This window comes from Sus scrofa, chromosome 13 (assembly GCF_054392235.1).
Source record: "Sus scrofa isolate SSC_HxYL_T2T_F1_AM1 chromosome 13, Sscrofa_HxYL_maternal_Yorkshire_Landrace_v2.0, whole genome shotgun sequence".
NCBI classification, from domain to species: Eukaryota; Metazoa; Chordata; class Mammalia; order Artiodactyla; family Suidae; genus Sus; species Sus scrofa.
The window spans coordinates 27011467-27035541 of NC_139395.1; the positions used below are offsets into that span (position 1 = coordinate 27011467).

General features: G+C 42.4%; 1 protein-coding gene across 14 annotated transcripts in view; it reads left to right on the plus strand.

Moving 5' to 3' along the window:
* RARB (retinoic acid receptor beta) overlaps positions 1-24075 on the plus strand; it is a 787370-nt gene that overhangs the window by 520575 nt on the left and 242720 nt on the right. The window lies entirely within an intron of this gene.

Here is a 24075-nt window from a genome sequence, read left to right on the forward strand (position 1 = left end):
ATTCGTTAACCACTGTGCCACGACGGGAACTCCGAGACTATTTTTAGTACCTGAGAGTGGCCCAAGTTCCTTTCAAGGGCAGGAATTCAAAATAATATGCTTGACAGACTATGGTATTAATAAAAATGATTTCCTGATTTCAGCCCAAGAAGTCCAACTTTTTTTCCAACATGGTAGTTCTACTTGTGGTTTCATCTTCCTCTAGCTCTCCTTAGTAGATCCGTAATTCCTGTTGTCAGCCACGAAACCTCTCCCAATACTCTGAGGCAATCTGAAAACTCACAATTAATATCTTTTTATAGAAATGAAAATATTTAATAGGGAACTAAGTGAGACTATTAAGAAACGTTCCCCAAATATAGAATAAAGGACAAAGGGTTTGCAAAATGAGAGGGAGGGAAAAAAATATTTGGACCAACACAGGAGGTTTAACATTTGACTATCAGTAATTCCAGAAAGAGAAAAAAGACAAAATGGATGGGAAGAAATGTTTTTAACTACAAAGTAAAGGAAAGTTTCCAAGATCTGAAGGACATGAAGTTCCAGATGGAAAGAGCACAACAAATGCTTAGGTACAGTAATTGAAAAATCAGTAAATAAAAAGATCCACACCAAGGAACACTACTGGGAGACTTCAAAATAACAGATGAAGACTCAGAAAGCATTCCCAAAAGGCGGGGGGGGGTCATACTCAAAGCAATTGAAACCAAAAAGACATTAGACTTTTTAATAACCACAATAAGGAAAGAGAAAAACATAAAAGCAGTATTTTTATCATTCTGAGGGGAAGAGATTTTCAACCTAGAATTCTACACCTGCCTAAACTTTTAATCTAGTGTGAGCACAGAATAAAGCATTTTCAGATTATGCACGGTCTCGGAATAGTTCTCCTTTGCACACTTTCCTAATCTGGCTCTGGAGTTTTGGCTTTATCACACAATTGGCAAATCACACAATTAATTCTGAAGTACCAAGGGTCCATGAAATAGAGGATCCAAGAAATCAGAAATGTAGAACAATATCCAGATGATGGGAAAAAGTAAAGTCCCAGATGACAAATTGTGCCAATAGTCTAGAGAGAAAGAAGTTGAATTTAAAGCACGTGAATGAATGGCTCTGGGAAGGAGTTCACCAAGGGAAGAAAAAAGGAATTGATGTATTATCTGATATCTTTGACTATTGAAACTTATAAGAAGGCAGCTGAAGGATAATTAAGGATAAAATACAGAAAACTAAGAAAATTTAATAAAAGAAGCAGTTGCGAAGTCATTGTACAAAAAATCAAAAATAATTATGGTACACTACCTGGCTCTGCCGTAAATAATGGCAGTACTTAAAACATTGTTGATTTAACACAAACTTTATTAGGAATTATAGATGTTCCTAGTGTATCATTAGAAATATATATTCTTGAGTGCGGTGAGAAGGAAAATTATGTAAAAGCTAGATCCTCATGTCTCATAAAGGATATCTACATACAAAATATAAAATTAATACACTAAGAAATATCAATATAAGAACTTTGGCAATCTGTAGACCAGGATAAATTGCTAAAACGATTTAAGGGAAAGAGGTGGGAGTTTGGAGCATCCAGGGCAAGGGAGAGGGGTGTGCAAGTGTTATACTTCTTTTGTCACTTTTGTTTTTCTTAATAATGTATGTAACTTTGGCAAAGAGATAAAATGGAAGCATAATGAAGACTATCCAACATGGTTTGAGTCAATTCAAGCTGACAGTATTTGTTGGGCATCTTCTTTTTTCAACTCAGTGTGAGTGGTGTAGGATGTGAAGATAAGATACAGTCGGGTTCCTTGCGGGGTTGCTTAGGGATGGAGACCATTAGGAGACTGGATAGGCTCTGAGGTCCAGCCACCACCCATGCTGGGTGGCTGACTCTGGGCATCCTCTCTGCACCTCTTTCCTCATCTGTAATATGGAAAGGGTAATAGAACAAACACGTCGTGCTGGCTTGTTAGGAAGATTATGTGAGTGGATGCATATCCAGTGCTTCAGTGCCCAGCACATGCTCAATGCTCAATAACCAGCAGTTAACAGTTTCTTTTAGCTGATAACACACACAATGAAATGGAAGAGGAATACAAGGAAGGTGTTTGAAATGCTTAGGAAGCAAAGCCATGGATATTTTAAAAATAATTCCCTGATAAAACAATCATTGTTAGTTACAAATCGTTATAGGACCTTGATTAGGAACAGAAGAGCTTTGCAAAAGCGATCCACCACTTGACAGACTTCCCAAGCGCAGCGTGTGGGTGTGTCTGCTTGGCTTCTGTGTCCTGCGTTTTGCAGGTCAGGCCAGGTTTAGCACTTCATTACCTTTTCTTGGCTCCCCTGGCTTCATTGGTGCAGTGTGCAGTCGCCTCTTAAGGGTTTTGCTCCAGCATAACTGCTGACAGCATTCACCCCATCTGCCGGCTGTCAACCGAAAGGCCATAGAGAGTTGACTTCCTGAGGGGAGCCCTGCTGGAGAACAGATAACCCAGTCCAATAGCCAGAATCCCACATGTTTACTTTTTGCAAGGGCAGACAAGTAAATACTGAGTTTCTGCCTCTGAAGGTCTTATCTATATGTTCTCTGCTTTATTCTTGTCTTGAACTGATATTTTGTCACCTACATGATGAGGGAACAGTCTAAAGCAAAGCACAGTAGACAATGTGAAGCATCCAAGTATAGAAATTTTGTTGGACTCTGTAGTAATATGCTTTAAATAAACTTTCAGTCTAATCAATAAACCATTTGTTTATTATTTAGCCAATAAACAGAGGTTTTTAAAACATGCAAAACATACTTTGATCTTAACAGGAAGATAGGAAGTAAAATTATGTATTCCATAGGATCTTATCTATGTAAGAAGAAAAAAAAGACTACTGGAAGGAAATAAACCAAAATGTTAAGAGAGGTCCTTCTCGGTTCAAAGATTATGAATAGTTTTTATTTCCTTCCTTACTCCTTCTCTCTTCTTTTTGTGTTTATTTAGGAAGTCTATTGTTTTATCATGAGAAAAATACATATGATTTAAAAATAAGTAGTAACGGCCTCAGGATAAATAGCACAGGTTTAATTCCAAAAATATTTGAGTACTTATTTCCTAATACCATGTTAAATGCTTTTAGAATTCAGTGCACTTTGGTGATGAAATTTATTGTATTCATTTAGAATTTAGTTTAATGGCATCTTATCATTGGAATTTTCCTCAGTAGATTTTATGCCTCTTGCAGGAAAGAACCAGCTCTTAGACCTCTCTGTAACACCACGGCCTGCCCAGCTCTCTTGGGATGTTAAATGCTTATAAATATCCCAGCTTTGAAGGTGTGATGCTCTCACCAATTTAAGGTTCTCAGTGTTACTATCCAGGGGCTCTTGGCCTTCTTAATCAATTGAAATTGATAAGAGGCCAGACAAAATTCAGGCAAGGCTTTACCGGTGCCCCTGCTGCAGCAGGGGGGAGCAAAAACAAACAATGGGTTCCCTTGCTTCCTGGCTCACAGGGAGGAGCAAGCTGGTTCCTTTTATAGGGCAAGGGTGGGGATGGCTCCAGGGGGGCAGAGGGATGGTTTAGGTGGTCCGCCCACCCCTTTGGTGGTGTTGTGATAGGGGATCTGCCTAGTACCCTGCTTTTCCTTTTGCTCTCCCTGCTCTTCAGAAGTAGCAGTTGGATTTTTAGGCTTTTTGTTATATTCTTGCCCATAATTTGTCCCAACGGTGCATGTATGCAGTTACTTTTAGTCTCTTGTGGTTTCTTTGTATTTTGTTGCTCCAGATATTTGTCCAGGTGCAAGGACTGCCGCCACTGCAGCAAAGGTCCCAGGTCCCAGGCCCCGGCCTGTTCACATTAGAATGAATCCTCAACAATGACAGGCCTTTAGAGGAGCATGGCCCCTCTCGTCCCCCAGAGCTCCTCTGAACTGTTCCTTAATGCCATCACCTGAATGTTAAAGGGGCTGGGCAGTACCCTGAGGATGGGGTTCCCAAGGAACGGCCCTTAGTACATCCTGTTCGGGATGAGAGGACATGACAGGGAGACCCAGAGTGCCTTCTGGTCCTCCTCTCGACTGGTGCCCTGCTCCATGAAGCTTAAAGGAGGAACTAGAAATGACCAGGGGGTAGATGAATCCAGGCAGAGTGTGTCCAGGTATTCAGCGACTATTTGCAAACCACCACGGATGCCAGGAGCAAACCCCTACCCTCAGGGAACCTGTGTTCCACTAGAGAAACTCCATCGGGTCCCGGGTGTTGGAACAGGTATCACTGTTAAATATATTTATTTATAGAGTGTGTGGGAAAAGGGTGCTTTGGGGCTATGGGCTAACTCAGAAAAGGCAGGAATTAGAAATGCACATTTTGTCCCTTTTTGGTATTTAGCTTTAGTTCTAGATAGGTCAGCCACTAAGCCACCATCCTGCCCCCTCCTAAACCCTCCAACAGGAAATGAAAATATTAGTGCACGTTTACTGTAGAATCACCTGGGAAACCATTCCGTGTACCAACAATAATCATTTTATTTTTAGGAACATGGTTGTCTGATTCACTATCCTTATCACCACCATTGTAGCTATTTTAGGAAGCATTCAGTTCTTCAGAGAGAACTTAACAGCGTTGGTTTGAAAAGTCCCCTCCATCTGCTGGGAGGCTGAGACTTGGGGGCTTCAGCAAGGTGACATTAGCCTCATTCCTACACTTGCAGCCTTGTTCAGGCCACTCTGGACCCTCAGCATCTTGATGTGACTTGAACACACCAGGATCATTCCCACTCAAAGCTTTTGCTTTGATTGTCCTCTCTGCCTGGAATGGATTCTGTCAAATATTGACAGGGCTCTGCCTTCACTGACCACCCACCCACCACTTATCGTGCTTAATTTTTCTTTAGGGTACTTACTGCTTCTTGAAATTGTAAGACAAATATTTACTTGTTTACTTATGTATCTGGTTTTTTTCCCTAGAATATAACTTCCATGAGTATAGATTTCTTGTTTGCTCTCTTCCCATCCACATCCTGGAGCCTAAAAGAGTAGATAATGCAGAATGGATACTCAATAAATATTTGTCGAATGCATAAATGAATGAATTTAATTGAATTGAGTTTACCTAGAGATCCTCATTGAAGGCCCAAGAGAATTAGACCTAAAAATCCTAAGTTACTTCTACACATAGTTAACACTAAATCTTTCACTGACTCATCGGCTTTAGAAATGGCATCACCATTACTGAGCACCCAAACATACACACATGAAGAATTAAGCAAAGTACTAAAATATAAAAGTTTTCTTGCGTCCACGTGCTCCATTTTGGTTACATAGATAATATGACCTGTAATTTCCCCTGGGAGAACTAGAGATGTGGCAGCTTGAGGTCATGTTTACTAAGAGAATGCTCTGGTCTGAGGGCCCCTGGCTATTGTCACACTGTTTGTTTTCCGTGATTGGAATGTGTGGAGGTGGGCTAGTGTCTAAATTGAATGGGTGAAGAGAAACAGACATTCTCTTTGCCACCTTTGCAGAAAGGCGGCTGGGGAATAAAGGTACTGAATTACCTGCTGTCAATTATTGATGGCTCTGGCTGGAATCATTTACCCTCTCCAGTTACACTGACATGTGGCCAAAAGGCAGCTGTCAGCCTGCTTGGTTTTTCAGCAACCTCTTATGCATAGGAAAGTTCCCAGGAAAAGGCTGAAATCAGCCTTAGAAGCTTCTGTAGATTTCTGGCAAACTCAGGACAACTTCATCATTCATAAGTTGTTATTTGTGTGTCATTCATCTATTCACTCATTTAAGTTTATCCATGAAAGAAAGCGAGGCTGATAGCGGTTTGGTTATTAAAAGAGTGAAATACAGTTGACCATTCAACAATGCCAGAGGGCTTAGGGGCCCCGACCCAGTGCCACTGAAAATCCACATATAACTCATATCCAAGGTTCCACATCTGTGGATTAAACCATTTGCAAATCACATAGATTTTTTTCTACTATTGAAAAAACCCCCGTGTAAGTGGACCCATGCTGTCCAAACCTGTGTTGTTCAAGGGTCCACTATCCTGAGCCCCCCACCACTAAGAAGATCTCCTGGGTTGACCCACAAGAACTCCTCACCGACCCTTCCCCAAATCAGCACTCAACAGTTACTGCCTGACATAGCAGGGAGCCTCCTGGCACAGGTCAATTCTGAGTAGCAGTACCCACTACATTCCACATGATGAATATTTAAATATCAGGCTTCCTGAGACTGTAGCAGCAACAAGACTTTCATTTGAAGGTTCTATGTCCTTTACTTCTTAACAATCCAAGGGTAGCTTAACAAGAGATGGAATTCACATCAAATGAAAATATTAAACCCTTTGGAGACATCCTATAGGAGAAACACTCCAGGGTCTCTTCCCACTGCCTTGCGCTACCAAAACAGGCCTCATACCCTTTGCCTAACTGGAGAGCATTTTCAAAGAAAGGGTGTTCCGGCTTTTTTTTTTTTTTTTTTTTTTTTTGTCTTTTTTGCTTTTTGAGCCACACCCTCAGCCTATGGAAGTTCTCAGGCTAGGGGTCAAATTGGAGCTACAACTGCCAGCCTACACCACAGCCACAACAAGTGGGGATCTGAGCCAAGTCTGCGAATTACACCACAGCTCCACGGCAACACTGGATTCGTAACCCACTGAGCAAGGCCAGAGATCAAACCCGAATCCTCATAAATACTAGTCGGATTCACTTTCACTGCACCACCCTGGGAACTCTCAAGGGTATTCTAGCTTTAACAGCCACAACTGAGCAAGGATCTCCTCGCTCCTATGCGGCCTGTCTCCTGGGCTGGGATGCATGATTGCATCGTATTTCATCCCAGGCTCCCTGCATGGCACTTCCAGAGAAGGACTGAGGACAGGGTCTAGTTAATAAGATAGCCTACAATGCTTGGCAACCTGTTCATTTTCTGGAAAAGAACTTTGTCCTCGGCAGTTTCCACAGAACACTGCTTGAATCTCACCTAACTCTGGCCACCGTCTCTGTGCTGTGATTTAGACAGTTTCTCAGAAATAAACTATTGAAAGGTGGAGACGACCATGAGCTTAAGACCTGCGGAGGTCCTGAGTGGGTGGAAAGGCCCTGCAAGGGCACGTGAAAAAGAAGACCTTCAGCCCACTAACCTTTGGAAACAGATGCCTAAAGTGAGAGGGGACACTCAGGACAAAGGTCACTGACCCGAAATACAGACTAGCTGCCACTGTCCTTCCTGTGAAGGAGGGGGATAGGACCCCCTCCTCCATCTCCATGCCAGGCTGATTCCACACGCTTCCGAGGGCCATTGGAAGGGAAGGGAGATTTGCGGCCCTTCTGTGTCCACCTCATTGCCCTGGTCTAGGGAATTTTTCCCTGTAGGGGCTCCCCTGGTGAGAGGCTTTCACCTCCATGGGATAATAGATTAATCTCTCAATTACCTGAGTTCTAGATTCAACCACCCGTCCATTCTGAGCCATGTTTCCTATAAAATTTAAAATCTGCTTTCAGGAGTTCCCGTCATGGCTCAGCAGTTAACGAAGCTGACTAGCATCCATGAAGATGCAGATTCGATCCCTGGCCTTGCTCAGTGGGTTAAGGATCCGGCGTTGCCATGAGTTTGTGGTATAGGTTGCAGATGCGGCTCAGATCCTGCATTGCTGTGGCTGTGGCCTAGGCCGGCAGTTGCAGCTCTGATTGGACCCCTAGCCTGGGAATCTCCGTATGCCACTGCTGACGCCTTAGAAAGAAAAAAATAAAATAAAATAAAATCTATTTTCAATACATGAGGAAGGAGCCACCACCATCAAGCTCCCTTTCATAGAAAAAAAAAAATAGAAATATATTGTTATTAGTTCTTATACCTCTGGTTTTATTTTCTAAGAACCCTGGATATGTGAATCACTGTGTAGTTCTGACCAAAAAAAAAAAAAAGACTTAGAAAACACAGCAGTACTTTCTTTTTTCACTCAAAGGATATGGCTCCACAAAGTATGAAAGAAATATTTTGCCTCCCTTCAGTTTTGCTCTCCTTGGCCATTGACTTGGACAGACAGGTGATAGGCCAGAAAGATTTAAGAGGGAAGCTCTGTCTTGGGAAGAAGAACGTAGGTCAAAAGCCCAGCAGAGAATCTGAAGAGAGATCTTACTTTGGGGAAGCCATCGCCAGAGCCCAAAGCAAGTGAAAACCAAGTGTGGATTGATTGGGCAAATAATTAGGAAGAATCAAGGCTCGTGGAATTGCTATTCTAGTGGCGGGTTATCAGAGTAAGTGCAGAGTCATTGTCATTAATCATTGACTATCAGAATTACCATCAGGAAGTCTTCTGCTAATATTCCCCTTCCCACCATGAGTGCTGAGTCATGGACTAAATGGGCATTGCCTTGCTTCTCCATCTGTTTTCATTTGAAGGAACACACAAACAGCAGGAAATAATCAGTGCACACAGAAGGGTTCCCGCTAGCACTCAGTTAGTACCGCCCCCGGGGTGAGCAGGAGATGGGGTTCCTGGACAGCACAGCTCTTTCCTTATTCTCATTCCCACTGTAGCATCTAAGACAGGGCCCATGCATGGACAGGTCAGAAGAAGGGAAGCAGGACATAGGGTACATGCAGTCTGGACATGTAGGTGGATGTGCACAGTGTCCTCTAGGGTGCCTTCGACCTGCAGAAAAGTGAAACAACACCGTCTATGCTTCCAGACTTCATGGCACCCTGCAGTTGGTGAAACGGTGAGTAGGAAAAGGTTATAGAACACACTGTTTAGCCAGGGTGCAAACCAGAGAGGATTTAGCCCCTATTTGGCAATTATTCAACAAACACTTCTACAAGAAGTGACTTTTAAAGATCTCTGAATAAAGCAAAAAGGCTTGAAAAACATACCAAGGAAAGAGATTTGGGTGAAAGATGAACACGATTGTTGTCATCTCCTTGTGGTGTGATCGAGTCCAGTAGGCATCTTTCCAGTCTTTGTTTAAATCCATGGTTCTGAACTGGGCACAGTTTTGCCCCCTTCCCCCCGCCCCCAAGGAATATTTGGGGTTGTCACAATGGAGAGGGGAAAGCTATTGGCATTTAGCGGGAGGAGGCTAGGAATCTTGCTAACCACCCTACAATGCACAGGGCAGCCCCTACAGCAAAGACGTCGCTACCCCCAAGTGTCAGCAGTGCCAAGGCTGAGAAACTGTGGTTTCAGTATACCTTGGGGAAGCCTCCCCTGACACACCTCAAACCACTCTAACTTCCTAGAATAGCCTCACCTTACCTGGTACTTCCCCTCTGTAGCATTTATCACACTCATAGTTAAGTAATTAATATTTGTCTCTTCCATTAAAAGTCAAACTTCCTAGAAAAGGAAACTATGTGCATCTCATTCACCACTATCTCCTAGCACCTCTCAGAGCATGTGGCACATCGTAGAACACAAACACATATCTGTTGAATGAATGAATTAGCAAACGACTAATATTAGGAAATGAGCAACCTAGACACTCGAGTTGCAGTTTCACCAAGCATCTGAACTTTGTCAGGTAGGCTTGGAATTATCCTCTATTTCAGTTCAAGAAAGTGATGAGTTCACTGGTGGTATGAAGGGAAGGTGGAACTAATAGTCCTTTGTGCATATTCTTTTAATGTGTAGACTTAACACAGTATTTCCAGCACTTTAGCTCTTTATCAGCAAAGGAACTTGGATGTCAACCATGACAAAAAAATCTCCGGAAGTTGAGCAAGGATTGATCTTCTGGCAAAGGCTCTTCAAGAGCTCCCCCAAGACCCATTTAGCCTTTGGTTTCGCCATGAAAGGGAGAAGCAGAGCAGGCACCAACCTTCTTGGTTCAGTTGGACCCAACATTAGCAAAATGCCTGTACCTGGACTAATGAGGTGGCAAGGAAAGTGACCTGTCTTTGTTGGGGCCACTATACTAGGGTCTTCTACTACCTGCAGCTGAACATGGGTCTGCCTGATGCTACATCTTTCTGATGTGGCAGTTCATCTTTCTCTTTTTAATGATGTGAGAACAGAAATAGAAATGTTAGCTATCATAGTTTGACCTGAACTTAAATCTCATCTAAAGCACAAAGTAAATGAAAGAATCTAAGGTAGTAAAGACTGTGGCATTGACAATGAATGAGGAGTCCAGCCTACATGACAGAAAAACAATGAGTGCTAGGCCTATAGAATGTTCTCAGTCAATAGTTTCCCAAGTGAAAATTTGCAGTTTTTTCCCCTGTGGTCTCTAAAGTACATCATTGTGGAGAGAGAGAGAGGTATGAAAGTCTGGAGGAGGAAATTAATTTTTTTTCTCATCTCTGCTTTTTCATCTCAAGCCATAGTTCGTGTATTTGGAATAGAAGGGAAGACAAAGCTCTTAATTAAGAGAAAATCTGAAGGAAAAAAACTTTATTCAAGAAAAGAGTATTTTGGGAGTTCCCATCTTGGCTCAGTGGTTAACGAACCTGACTAGCATCCATGAAAATACAGGTTTGATCCCTGGCCTAGCTCAGTGGGTTAAGGATGTTGCATTGCCGTGAGCTGTGGTGTAGGTCACAGACGAGGCTCGGATATAGAATTTCTGTGGCTGTGGTGTAGGCTGGCAGCTGCAACTCCAATTGGACCCCTAGCCTAGAAACTTCCATATGCCATAGTTGGGGCCCTAAAAAGACAAAAGACAAAAAAAAAATTTTTTTTAATTTTGAAAAAAAAATTTCCCACATCCAGTTCTTTATTTTTTTATTAAAGTATAATTAATTTCAATACGAGTTTTTAGGTATATAATTAGAACCCAGTTATTTAAATAAATAGCTTAGGAAATACTGAGTTAAACTGTTACTGCCTTTGCTAAGCCAGTATGTGCTGTGTTTTCCTGATAGATATATGGTTTGCTACTTTCCTAAGCCCTATTTAACTATGCAACCCCCCCAAAAAAAAGAAATTCCAGAGGCTAAAAAAAAAAATCATGGGATAATTGTTACCCAATCATTTTCTCTCATGGCTGCAGTGGACCTATACAGCTCATGGCAAAGTTTGGGAACTACTGTCTTATATTATAAGGCATATAGTGAGGAAAATAAAGAGAGTTTACAGGAAGAACTGACTAAAAGGACAGAAGAAGGCAATTCATAAAATAGAAACCTCAAGCAGACAGAAAGACACAGAATTTATGAGAGGAAAGCTTGAGTTTCCCACCTTCCATGACAGCCTCTAAGTGTGTGGCTTAACGTGGAGACCAAAGACGGCAGGTTGGCGACGTTTTAAGCTAAGAATCAGGAGCCTGGTATTATATTCCAGAAAATTCCTCTGACTGACTTGGATCACTTTTTGAAGCCAGTTGCCTAAATAAATCCTTCATTTCTTCTTTCATAAAATCGTATTTGAAAATAAGCTAGAAGCTCAAGTTGGTAGAGAACTTTTGAGCTATTCAAGAGTAAAGCAGCCTATGATACTTTGTGAAAAACAATTATGTTGACTAATTTCAGTCTGAGGTTCTGAGGATCTTGGGCAAGTCTTCATATGAACAAGTCAAGAACAGTTCATGTCTGAATAATGTTTACATCAGAGGGATTACAAGCGGTCGGGTTGATTAACAAAGAAACGAGCAGCAGCAAAATGCACCTGCCGAAACCCCAACGTGGCGTGTGCGACCATCACGATCAAAGTCGTGATTGGTCAGAACGGGGCCCATCATTTGTGTTTCACAAGTGTCTAGTTTGATATCTAGTTACAAATTTTAAATTTCAAGTAAACAAACACCTGGTTTTTCCTCTGACAGAATCCGAAAGTTCCAAGATGTGAATCCTAACGCCGTAAACATTGACACAGCTTGGCGAGCTCCCCATTATGTAAATACCTTGTGAAAACAAACTTTGGCGCATAAAGTATTAATGCTGTTTGAGAAAAATCAGTTTTTGTTTGCTGTGTCTTTTGAAGCTAGTGTAACTCCTGGTCATTCTATATGACTATAAAAGCTCGTTGGAATCAAATCCTAATCCCGACATGTTTTTCTTGTTCATTTAAACCTTTTATATACATGTGGGAGCCCGAGAGAGTGGAAAGCTTTCAGGGCTTAAGCTTAAATTGTTTGTCGTTCTCATGCCTGCTCTCTGAAAAGTATTTGGCCTGCTTGTATTTGTAAGGTAAAATATACATTGGTGTTCTTAAGCATTTTCTTTCTTTTTCCCTTTATGCCGGTTTATTTGGTTTACAGATATAGAGAGCAGACCTGCTAAAGCTGGATTGTTACTGTGAGAGAGCAGACCTACTGAAGCTGGATTGTTTGACTTGCCACCTTGTAAAAAATGTCTATGGGAGTTGATTTGCTAGGTTAGCCCCTGACTCAAGCTTCCAAAAGAAAAAAATATTCTCAACCCAACTCAATGGTATTAAAACCCCAAAGAGCATTGAAAAAAAGAAAAGAAAAGCAACTAAACAAACACAACTCACCAAAGCTTTCTCCAGAGCTGCAGGAGTCCAACTTAACCTCTGGAGTATTTCTTGCTTTTAGTTTTGTCATGAACAAGAAGCAACTGCTGGGCACAAATTTGTGGTACTTTATTTTCCTCCAGTGGATATTACATCCATTAGCCGTACATTGGCCAATAGCATTAAGCTACATGAAATTCATCAAGGACGAAATTTAAATGGATGTAGGAAAAGCTTAAAAAGATTTTTCCATATGTCAAAGCTACAGATCGGAACAAATAAGTATTTGTTTCTCAAGAGGTGATTATGTGTGAAATGAAATACAGGTGACCTTTGAACAATGCTGGGGGTTAGGAGCACCAACCCCTGCACCGTCAAAAATCCACATATAACATTACAGTCGGCCCTCCTCAGCCTCCACCCACCCCATCCAGGGCTTCAACCAACCACAGGTTGAGTAGCGTGGGTACATGTCTAGTGGAAAAAAAAATATATATATCTATGTAAAGTGGACCCATGCAGCTCAAACCTGTTTAAGGATCAACGGTATTGTCAGTTAGCTTTTGATGTGTAAGGAACTTCTCCACACCTAACCACCTTTAACTAGCTCATGACTCCATAAGCCTGCCTATGGGATAGGCTCTGATGAATGTTTCTTCTGATGGGGACTGGAAGTGACTGATCTCAGTTGAGTTCACCCACACATCTATGGTCAGCTGCTGGGTCAGTGAGGGACCATCTGGTCAGATGTGACCAAAGCAAGGACACCTGAGACCTCTCCCCATGAGGCCTCTCAGCCTGGTCCATTATTGGGATAAAACTTGCATATCTTTTCCATTTTGATTTATTTATTTAAAATTTTTGTTTCTTTTTTTTTTTTTTTCTTTTTAGGGTCACACCCACAGCATATGGAAGTTCACAGGTTAGAGGTCGAATCAGAGCTGTAGCCGAAGGCCTACACCACAGCCACAGCAATGAGGGAAAGCCACGTCTGTGACCTACACCACAGCTCACGGCAATGCTGGATCCTTAACCCACTGAGCGAGGCCAGGGATCGAACCTGCATCTTCATGGTTGCTAATCTTATTCGTTTCCACTGAGCCATGACAGGAACTCCTTCCATTTATTTTTAATCTGTCCATATCTATAAATTCCTCTCGTAATTTCTTTAATTTGTGTCATATTAGAATATTCCTAAGGGCAGCATCCTCTCCTGGTTGCCTGAATTTTCTGCAGACAGGGAGTAGAGAGAAAGCCAACATTTCTCCTGACTTATTTTCCATAACTTTTAGGGTTATTTTATTTGTGTCTTTAATTGTCATCAGCCCCAAATGTTTTCAGGAAGGAACCACAGTCCAAACAAAACTAACTGATTCATTAATTAGATGGTCAAATGATTAAAAATTGATGGCTAAATGAATTAGCATTTTTATTGGATTTATTGCCTTTAATTTCTACTTCCCGTTTCCTGTACGTCTCAGAGAAGCTGACCCATCTCTGGCAGTTTTGGCCTTAGAAACTTCATCCCGAGGCCAACACAGACACTGCTGATCGATTCCACAGCCACAGCAGAATGTGCCCCAGTTGTTCCTCACCAGTTAATCCAGAAGCACAAAGCGTTATTTTGATACAACTCTTTGAATGAGGCTGTTTGAGGCCCTCTACAGGACTCACTGGCATTTGGGAGGGGGACATGGCCCAAGAATCAAGGTTTGAAAGCATCCACTCATCTCTCCTAAACAATAAATATTCAAATGCATGTCAGAGCCCCTACTTCAGGCCAGGCCCTAAGGAGGAGACTGTGTGAGCAAAATTGAGGCCAGCTCAGCCCTCCTGAGGCTCTGATCAAATTGGTAAGAGAACTGTTCATTGTTAACCTTCCAACTTGGTCAATAAAAGCTGTAATGCGTGTTCTGAAGAGAAAGCATTGAGAAGACGGGTTTGAGGACAGGAAAGAAAGGTATATAATTGCAGTGGTTGAGAATGGAGGAGCAGGTTGACCAGGAGAACAGACCAGGTTACCAGGGGCTAACAGACACCATGAGGCTCCCAGGGATTCTCCTCTAGCAGGGCTCAGCCACCCAGATGCAGAGCTTTGGATACTGCCAGGACCAGGTCATACAAGTTGGATCTGATGAAATTATCAGGGCTTAAGGGAGTTTAAAACATGGGCAGGAGGAATTTCCGCTTGTGGCTCAGTGGTAATGAGCCCTACTAATATCCATGAGGGTGCAGCTTCAATCCCTGGCCTTGCTCAGCTGGGTTAAGATCCAGCATTGCAGTGAGCTGTGGTGTATGTCATAGATGTGGCTCAGATCCCGCTGGGGCTGGAGGCTGGCATTTGTAGCTCTGGTATAACCCCTGGCCTGGGAACTTCCGTGTGCTTCAGGGGAAACCCAAAAAAAAAAAAAAAAAATTCAAATAAAATTAAAAATAAAGCATGGGCAGGAGAGTTCTGAAAAGGTGAGCTGTGAAATGCATGCTCAATGGGGGATATGAGCGGAATAGGGATGTACTTCCTTTGCCTAACAGTAGACTGGACAGCAGTCCTGAGCCTGTGAAGAGGTAGCTAGCTAGCCATCCTAATGTATAGATACCCCATCCAAGGACAATCACTGTCACCCACTTGAAAATGAACTCAAAACGAATGTTCTAAAATTCCTTTTATTTCTTTTTCTTCTCTGATTGCCACAGTAGGACTTCCGCAACTATGTTGAATAAAAGTGGTGAGAGTGGACATCCTTGTCTTGTTCCAGATATTAGTGGAAATGCTTTCAGTGTTTCACCATTGAGAATGATGTTAGCTGTGGGTTTGTTATATGTAGCCATTACTATGTTGAGGTAGATTTCCTCTATGCCCACTTTCTGGAGAGTTTTTATTATAAATGGATGTTGGATTTTGTTAAAAGCTTTTTCCACATCTATTGAGGGGATCATATGGTTTTTATTCTTTAATTTGTTACCATGGTGCATCACACTGATTGATTTGCAAATATTGAAATATCCTTGTATCCCTGGGATAAATCCCACTTGATCATGGTGTATAATCCTTTTTTTTTTTTTTATAATTTTTTTTTTTATTTTCCCACTGTACAGCAAGGGGGTCAGGTTATCCTTACATGTATACATTACAATTACATTTTTCCCCCACCCTTTCTTCTGTTGTAACATGAGTATCTAAACAAAGTTCTCAATGCTATTCAGCAGGATCTCTTTGTAAATCTATTCTAAGTTGTGTCTGATAAGCCCAAGCTCCCGATCCCTTCCACTCCCTCCCCCTCCCATCAGGCAGCCACAAGTCTCTTCTCCAAGTCCATGATTTTTGATCCTTTTAATGTATTGTTGGATTCAGTTTGCAAGTATTTTGTTGTGGATATTTGCATCTATATTCAGAAGATGATATTATACATAGAAAATCCTAAAGATGCTAGAAAACTACCTGAGCTCATCAATGAATTTGGTAAAATTGCATGACATAGAATTTTTCTTTAAGTTTTATTGAAGTACAGTTGATTTACAATGATGTAATAATTTCTGCTGTGTTTCAATTATGCATATGCACACATATATTCTTTTTCAGATTCTTTTCCCATATAGATTGGGCGAATAATTAGATTATCACAGAATATTGGGTAGAGTTCCCTGTTCTATACAGCAGGTCTCCATTAGCCAACCACTCCATATACCACAGTGTGCATGTGCCAGTCTCAAACCCTCAGTTCATCCCTCCCCCCACACCAGTCCCCTACGGTAACCACAAGATGGTTTTCAGTCATGGACATGGAGAACAGATTTGCAGTTGCCAAGCAGGAGGGGGAGGGAGTGGGATGGACTGGGAATTTGGCATTAATAGATGCAAATTATTGCCTTTGGAATGGATAAGCAATGAGATTCCGCTGTATAGCACTGGGAACTATAGGATGAAGCATGATAATGTGAGAAAAAAGAATGTATACATGTATGTGTGACCTCGCTGTACAGTGGAAAACTGTACAGAACACTGTAAACCAGCTATAATGGAAAAGAAATAAAAATCATTAGGAAAAAAAAATTATTTGCAAAATCTATGAGTCTGGGGAGTTCCCATCATGTCTCAGCGATAACAAACTTGACTAGTATCTATGAGGATGTGCGTTCAATCCTTGGCCTTGCTCAGTGGATTAAGGATCTAGCTTTGCCATGAACTGTGGCGTAAGTCACAGACACAGCTCAGATCCAGCATTGCTATATCTGTGGCATAGGGTGGCAGCTGCAACTCCAATTTGACCCCTAGCCTGGGAACTTCCATAGGTTGCAGGTATGGCCCTAAAAAGAAAAAAAAAAAAAAATCTGTGAGTTTGTTTCTGTTCTGCAGATAAGAGCATTTGTATGCAGGATACAAAATTAATACACAGAAATCTTTGTATTTCTATCCTAGGTTGCAGGCACGGCCCTAAAAAGAAAAAAAAAATCTGTGAGTTTGTTTCTGTTCTGCAGATAAGAGCATTTGTATGCAGGATACAAAATTAATACACAGAAATCTTTATATTTCTATACACTAACAGATCAGAAAGAAAATTATCAATGATAGGCCACAAAGAATATTGTCTTTCGGTACACTTATATTTTTTTAAAAGTTTTATTTTCTCTGTGTTATTTATTATTACCTTTTAATAAAATCCATTTTGATGAAATTCATTTTTCAGACACAGTGACAAAGGAATCTAAGTTAGCAGCCCCAAAGCAGTGAAAAGATGTGGCAATAATGGAAACTTCAGGTTTAGACATTTTGTAAAATCAGCAAAAGGCCTGAAAGCCCGTTTAATCCATATCATTCCAAGATTTGTATTTTATGAAGAAAAGAATCCGTGTGATGCTATGAAGAAGTTCATAGAATGACTACCCCAATCGTTCACACATGTTCATTCAATGCCTGCAAAACACATGGCAAATCCCGTTAACCGATACTGGGGATATCATTGGAAACTCTTCTCAGGAAAGTTCTGTCTTCTCTGGACTTACTGTCCGCAACTCTGGATTCTTCGAGAATATTCTGGTCCTGTCTTCCCAGAATTCCTGCAACCTCTGTGATTAACACAAATCTCCAAGCTGGTTCCAGTCTCATTTGGTTCACCTGTATCTCCCACCACAGTCTTCACAGGTTTCGTGATCCTAAAAGCCACATTTAGGCAGTCAGTAACCTGATAGCAATAGGTTATGAGATCCAACAGATGTTCCAGAGTTTAAATCATCCCCTTAGGGGAGTTGCTCTCATGGCTCAGTGGTTAACTAACCTGACTGGTCTCCATAAGGACTCAGGTTCGATCCCTGGTCACACTTAGTGAGTTAAGGATCTGGCATTGCCATGAGCTGTGGTGTAGGTGGTTGCAGACGTGGCTCAGATCTCACATTGCTGTGGCTGTGGTGTAGGCCAGCAGCTGTAGCACCAATTTGACCCCTAGCCTGGGAACCTCCAATATGCCGCAGATGCAGCCCTAAAAGGCAAAATAAAGAATGTAAAAGAACACAGCAGGGTATGGTACTCGTGTCTTATCAATTTATCCTGTCAATAAAAGGTATTTCAGACTGAATTTCCAAGATATGCACAGAGTGTATACAAATGTACTTCTGTGCTAATATATATACATATTTTTTTCTCCTTTTTTGGCTATACCTACAGCATATGGAAGTTCCTGGGCCAGGGATCAAATCCAAGCTGGAGCTGCAACCTATGCCAAAGCTGAGGCAACCCCAGATCCTTAACCCACTCCTCTGGGCCAGGGATCCAACCAGTGCCTCCACAAAGACAAGTCAGATCATTAACCCACTGCACCACAGTAGGAACCCCTAATGTATTTTTATGTTATTAAACCATATACAGTAGCTATTTTAGGGGATGACATTAGGTGAAACAAACGACATCTTCAGTATTTTAAATTTCATGATATGAAATAAAATTGTATTCTGGTACTCACTAAAATATTATTTTCAATAATATCTATATTGGGGACAATGTTGTGACTCTCAAAAGTGTGAGCAGATCAAGAAAGTGTCACCACTGCCCATTTTCTTATTTGTTTCAGCTTGGCAGTTTCTTTGTAGGAATCCTTTAAACCACTTGGCCATTTGAGATAGGTTAGTGAAATTAAAACTAGGTAATATAACTTATAAATCTGCCAATGGACATTAAGTAAAGAGTAATCCTTTTAAATAAATTGAAAGTGAATGAAGGAGTGGAGATAAAAATGTCAAATCCTTTGGCTTGTGCACAATGTCATATCACATAGGACACAAGACTCAAGAATCAAATGAGGACAGGAAAATTGATTGCATGTACATGCTAATAATGCTTAATGTTTTAACTCTTTAAATTACAAATAAATAGGTAAATTTTTTCCAGAATTTTAATACTGGTGTATGCATCAAAAATCAGCTGGCAGGCTCGTTAAATACTGAGCCCCAGCCCAGAATCTCTGATTCAGTCCATCTCAGGTGGGGCCCAAGAAGTTGCACATCTACCGAGTTCCCTGGTGATGCTGATGCTGCTGGTCTTATAACCACACTTTGAGAACCACTTGGATAGGTCATCTCGATATTGTATCGTCTCATGACTTTTGATACCTGGAACACAAATGTAGTTAAGATCAATGCCCTCCAGAAGAGATGGTTCCCATTATATTCTGGTTTACAGGACCCATTCAAGCCCTAAATCTGTCCCCCCACTCCTCATCATCCACCACCCTCCCCCAGCCATGGAGGCGGAAAGGGCCAGAGAGCAGGGGAAGGATGGCGCATCCTCTCTGAGAATGCAGCTGGCAGTTTGCACTACCTGGTAAATTCATGGCCTCAGCATGTTTCCCCAGGGTAAATTAATTGCTTTGCTTTTCCTTTTCCTTTGCATAAAGCTAGGCAGATTTGTCCCCTGTTTGGACAAGACCTTGTTGCCAGCACTTTCCGAGGATGGCCAGAAACTGGCTGCTGTCTGAGGTTGATAGTGTTGTCAGGAATTCCAGGGTGGGGTATTGTCACTTAAGTTGGGAAATGCTAACTGAGGTCAACTCCAGTTCAGCTTCCTACCTACAGAATTATGGCAGGACGTGAGTTTGGCCCTCATGAGATGAATAGGTCAGCAGAAACATATTCTTGTCTTCCTAATAGCAGGCATCTCTATTTTTAAGCCTTAAGTCAGAACATATTTTTCCCCTATTTGAGATCCAGCAATTCATATCCTCAAGTGAGGTATTTTAAAAATCAAAGGAACAGACAATGAAACCAAGAAAAAGCTCAACTCGTGAAAAAATTTTCCACACCAAAATTGGGCATAAAACGTTATCACGATAGTATCTGAAATTGAAAGTCAGTGCTCTGGTTAGCTGTTGCTGAACAACAAAACTATGCCAAAACCTGGTGGCTTCAGACACCAAACATTTTCTTTCATTGCTCCTGGTCCTGCAGTGTGTGCAGCTTTGGGTAGAGTGCCAGCCCCTGCTCCTTGCAGAGTGGGTGAGGCTGGAGAGCGGGATCACCCCCCCCCCCCCCCCCGCTGGGGCCTGCATTTCCCTCTCTGTGGTCTCTGCCTAAGGCTAGATCGGGCCTCTCACAGCAGGGTGGGCTAAGGACAGAGGGCCCAGTGGGCAGAAGTAGAAACTACCAGGCCTCTCTGAGGATTAAGGTTTGAGAGAGTCGCAGGGCCAGCCCAATCCCGAAAGGCTTGAATGGCAGGAAGGGAGGGGCCTTGGGGCCCAGAGCTGCCAGAGTCACAGGGACTGCATTTTCTCCTCCCTCCTGCTCCAGAGCACTTGCCTCCACACCCCAGTCAGGCTGGTCAGCAGGGCACAGAATGTCTCTCAGGACGGACATCAGAGCCTCCCAAACAGGCAAAAATGGCTGTGATTTGATGTGACAGAACTGTCAGAGTACGAGGGCATCTCTGTTTAATATCCTGCCAAAACATTCCTCTGGTACATGCATTCTCTCCCCTGCTCCTGATGACTTTTTTCCTGCCTAGCGCTCCCTGCTGCCTAACACTTCCCTAAGTTGTTTCCAGGGTTATTGTGTGTCCCCCACCATGGACATGTTCTTGGAACGTACAACACCCAGGGGAAGGCACTCAGTCCCCTTTGCTCTCTGCTGGGTGCCCAGCACCAACCACAGTGCCGGGCTCAGAGAAGGCCCAGCAAACAATGTTACTAAAGGAAGGAGAATAGAAATGTCACATTTGAGAATATGCCTTTGAGGCAGACGTGGAAACCCCTACATACATTGCCCTGATGTAGGGTTGCAGCTGGGCATGGGTCTCCGCTGCAGGCCCTGAGCCAGGCACCCCCTTGTTGCCGATGCTGGGTCCCCTCTGCTGTTTTCGGGGCGGGGGGGAGGGGGGTCATTGTTCCCAGGTGTCAATGGACATCAATCACGGGTTTTCTGTGGAGCCTCCGGCTCCTTTATTTGGCCAATTAGGTTTTGTGTTCCTGTTTCCAAATACAGAGGTGGAAGAAACATGAACCTGGCTTTATCTAATGCCTTCGTCTTAAGGAACAGCCTCGGGTGCAGTGCTATGTTATTTCCAATTAGACCTTGGCGGTCCTCACCCCAGCTAGACCTGGTTAGTGAGCATTAGCTATTCATTCCTAAAAAGAGGCTTAACCAGATAGCTTTTCATTATGTCCTGCTTTTCACTGGGATGTAGGAGGAGCTTGCTGTCTTTCTTCCCTTCTCTCTCCTTTTCTTTCTTCCCTGCTTTGCTTTCTACCAGTCTCTATTTTTTTCTTGCTTTGTTTTTTTTTTTTTTTTCTCTAGCATCCCCTTGAAAACTGGGTCCTATAGGTTAGAATCCCCATTTGGGCCCAGCCTCCTGTCCATTTGCTCTTGTGATTGTGTATCGACCTCAGAAAAACAAATCAGATTTCTTTAATGAATGTTATGTGCTTGCGTCTGATTTGGTTACAAGTCACCTAGCTCTGTCGTTGGTGGGGCCTCTCATCTAGATGCCCTGCTGGTTCTTACCCATTAAGGAGTCTCCACCTGGATCCGTTCCTCCTGGCTTGGGGCACCTCATCCGAGTGGACCTAGGCTGCACTTTTCAGCTGTTTTCCCAGCCCAGAGACATCTGTGTGCTTGCAAATAAGGTTAAGAAATTGCTTTGAGAAAGCACTGTATATGTTTCTCTTGGACTGGGTCCTGGTTGTTTTCCTCCGTGGCTTTTTGTTTTCCCTCATTCCACCCCCACCCCCATTCCGCCTCTGCTTGTGTTACCGGAGTCTGATGACTCTCTCGGCCCGGCGGGAGCCTCAGCCCAGTCTGGGAGCAACAGGAGGGCATCTGGCTGAGACGTTCTTCAAAAGCATTCGTGTGAGTGCTGTTTCGGACTGCGATGACCGTGACCAAGGTCTTCAGACATGCCATAGCACCATCAGGGTTTCCTGAGGCATGCCAGACCCTAGGTGTGGAGTTCCTAGGACACAATGTGTGTTTTAAATGCAAATAAGAGACCCGTGGAGTTTGCACCTGGTATACAAACACCACTCCGTACTCTTACCCAGAAACAGCCTTGAGTTTGTGAATCTGGAATTCAGCAATGAAGTCGTCTGGTGGTGCTCCTAAAAGCAAACCAAGGCAAGGCCATGGGCATGGCAGGACCTCAACACAAGAGAAGGGGAACCCCTCTCCCCTTGGGAATCACCCCAGCTTCCTTTCTTTCTCTCTCCTCCTGAATCCCCATCTTTCCTGATGTCTCTGGCTTTCCCAAGCTGGAGAAGAAACCAATCCCAGAATCTTGGGTTTGGCAGGAGCCTCGAAGCCTTGACAATGGACCTCCACCAGAAGCTGGATTAAACCCACTTGGTATTTATCTCCTCACCTCATATTTGGGGAGCAAGTGCATCTGTAGCTTTGCTCGTGTCTGATTTCTGTGAGCTTAACCTATCCCAATTTTTAAGGAACTTACTGTTTTCCTTTGTTTCTCTTTCTCTCCCATCTGGTTGCAGTTCAGTAACTATTTAGCTTACTGCTCCTTTTTCTTAAAACTGGTCCATTTAATGTTAGCAGGACAAAATTATCAGGCAGCTGTGAACAGGACAAAGTCCAACTTTCCAAGCCCTCATCTTCCATGATTTACTGCAACCATTTCAGTAAAAAGTCACTCATTACTTCTCCCCTCCCTGCTGGGTTATAGTGGGAAGTGTATCGTGGCCATAGTGTGTATCCTGGGAAGAATACTGGACTGAGGGCTGAAAAGTCTTGAATTCTAGACATGGATCTGCAGATGTGAACTGTGCTACCTTTGGACATCCGATTACTTCTTTAAGACTGAGTTTTTTTCACCTGCATAAAAAGAATAATCATGACCTCCCAGCAGATTACGGAGCCATTGAGCAACCAAGTGTAAAGCAGAGGGTTTTTATCTACTCAGAAAAGTGCTAACTGTGCATTTGCCATGTACCAAGTGACATAAGGCAGTTAGAACACAGATTTTATTTTATTTTTTATGACTTTTATTTTTTCACTATAGTTGATTTACAGTGTCCATCAATTTCTACTGTACAGCAAAGTAACCTTGTCACACACATATATATACATTTGTTTTTCTCATGTTATCCTCCATCATACTCCATGACAACTGACTAGATATGGTTCCCAGTGCTACACAGCAGGATCTCATTGCTTATCCAGTCCAAATGCAATAGTTTGCATCTGTTAACCCCAGACTCCCAGTCCATCCCACTCCCTTCCCCTCCCCCTTGGCAATCATAAGTCTGTTCTCCAAGTCCACGAGTTTTTTTTCTGTGGAAAGGTTCATGTGTGCCATATATTAGGTTCCAGATATAAGTGATATCATATGATATTTGTCTTTCTCTTGCCGACTTTTTTCACTTAGTATGAGACTTTTTAGTTCCATCCCCGCTGCTGCAAATGGCATTATTTTGTTCTTTTTGTGGCTGAGTAGTATTCCATTGTGTGTATATACCACATCTTCTTAATTAATTCATCTGTTGATGGACATTTAGGTTGTTTCCATGTCTTGGCTATTGTGAATAGTGCTGCAATGAACATATGGGTACATGTATCTTTTCCAAGGAAAGTTCTGTCCAGATATATGCCCAAGAGTGGGATTGCTGGGTCATACGGTAGGTCTATATCTAGTTTTCACAGATTTTAAAGTGAAGGTTCTTGCCGCCTTTTGGAGGCTACTCATGGTCCTCATCGTTATCATCACTCAGCTGCCTCTCCTTAGTATTCAGACCCACAATAGTATGGAGCCCACAGTTAGCTCTTGGTTGGTTTCATTCGTCTCTTTCACTTGTCTGTGATGAAGCAGTTGATGCCAGTAGTAGCCAGGAAGCCAGACTCGGCGCTCTCACAGCTCTTTATTGTCACTCCTGGACACGATGTGTTGAATCAGTGGAGTGTCCCTCATACCGTAGAATGTGTCACAAAGTAGCATGTCCCCAGAAACTTGCTTAAATTAATCTACGAATAAATCATGAATGAGTTATTGGATGATGACATGTTACCCTGGACAATTTAAATTTTTTTCCTGGGCTTGGCCCTATTCATGGGGATTCTTGTGAAGGTCTTTTTTTTGGCCCTGTTTTATTGGATTCCAGTTAGTTTTCACTGGAAACTGATTTCCTCTTAACTCATTAAACTTAACTATAAGATGGTTAAGATTTTATCTCTGG